Consider the following 2,130-nt stretch of genomic DNA (forward strand, 5'->3'; position numbering starts at 1 on the left):
GATACACAACATAATCACTAAGTATTGTTGATTTCCTTATTCTAGTAGATCTCCTTAATGTTGTATCAATATTTTCCTGAGGATCATGTTGTTCAATCGGTTGTTCAACAATTTTAGACAATTTTTGAATATCTTGATCTACTGGATTATCATCAGCAGCTTGTGAAACTTCAATAATTGGTTGTCCAATACCTGTTTGAACTTAAGGGGTGTTGTGAATGACAATCAATCTATTACTTGAAGTGGAAAGTCAAGTATCAATATGATTCTTTCAGAAACAATGTCCTGGAATCGATCGCTCCCACTAATCAAGTCATTCTCAAGAAACTTCGCATTTCTTGACTCCACAGTCCTAGTGCTATGAGTTGGACAATAAAATATGTACCCTTTAGACCTTTCGGCATATCCAATGAAGTACACACTAATAGTCCTTGGGTCTAGTTTCTTTTCTTGTGGGTTGTAAACTCTTACTTCAAACGAACATCCCCAAATGCGTATATGTCGCAAACTCGGTTTCCAACCTTTTCATAATTCAAATGGCGTCTTTGGGATTGCCTTGGTTAGAACTTGGTTTATTATATACACTACCGTTTTAAGAGCTTCGATCCACAGGGATTCAGGATGTTTGGAATTACTTCGCATACTCCTCACTGTGTCCATCAAAGTTCGGTTTCTTCTTTCTGCTACACCATTTTGGTTCGGTGAACCAGACATGGTATATTGGGCAACTATCTCATGCTCTTGAAAAAGCTTCTCAAATGGATCAGATGCTTATCCATCCTCGGTGTATCTACCATATAATTCGAGAACATCACATTTAATATCGAAGAAATTCACAGATTGTGAAGCTGTATAATGCTTATCTTAAATTGAGGCTTTTATTGAATAGATTGCATGTTTCACCAATGTAAGTTATGCTAAAATTGAATATAATGACATAAAAATTGCCTATGGGCTAAATTTTTAATTCAACTATATCTAATTATACCTTATGATATAATTATCAAATCACATTTTACTAATATAAAATCATGCTTCAAAATATGAATCTAGTGACATAGAACTTGCCCGTGGGCTAAAGTCCTACTCAATTAGATCTATGTATAAACTTTATGATAAAACTATTAAATCATGTTTCAATTCCTAATTCATATGGGTAATTAGGAAAGTAATTTAATATTTTATCTTAGTTGATCATATAAATATAATAAAAATTCCTGTGAGATAGAATTTATTGCATTCAATATGATCAGCCACAATTAATGTCTTTACTCAATATGTGATCCTATACTTTAATATATAATTTTGCATAATTAAGGATGCTGTGGCTACTCCATAGTTAATTAAAAGTATGTTGATCACCCGACATTAAATATAATTTACAAAATGTGCTCATATAAATTGCACAAATCCATAAACAATACGAGCACAAAACTAAAATTTTAATGTACTAAAAACTTAATATAGCTGTATAACAAACCAATAAAAATTATACATACAAAATAGCAAAAATAAATAATTTTAGCACATTAAAAGAAAACCACATGGTATATATTTGTAATCAGTCTTTAATAAACAAGTCCTAAGTTTTCAACCATTTGAGTGGCACCTGTCATCGTTTCAAAATTAATTGCCCCAAAACTATAGTGGTTGGAATTCACTCTAGGACTCATTCTATTTATTATTGTTGATGTTAGTTTCAGGTTTTGGGTTTTTCTTTCATGTCTTTCAACCTTTTGAGATAAAGGTGGTCAAACAATTCGTGCAATCTTTGGAACACCATATTTCAGATTTTTTTTTTTTTAAACTCTAAAAGGTTGTCTTCTTCCTCTGGCCAGTTCATTTGACCCGATTTCGAACAAAATAAAAACCCAACGATTTCTACGCATTTCGGACATCAAAATTTATGTTTTAAATCCCAAAATGTTAGAAATCCAATTTCTTAATGATTCCTCATTTTATTTCCATTCAAACAAGGATTTGAAGTCTAATCCAAAATTTCATGAACACTATAGATTTTTTGGAAATTGCAGAGAACAAAAACGAGCAACGCAGAGGTAAATAAAGCTCTGATACCAATTGTTAGATTTTATCTTGATCTATCATGTGTAGATAAACAAACAACATATA

This window comes from Olea europaea, chromosome 13, assembly GCF_002742605.1.
Source record: "Olea europaea var. sylvestris chromosome 13, O_europaea_v1, whole genome shotgun sequence".
NCBI lineage: Eukaryota > Viridiplantae > Streptophyta > Magnoliopsida > Lamiales > Oleaceae > Olea > Olea europaea.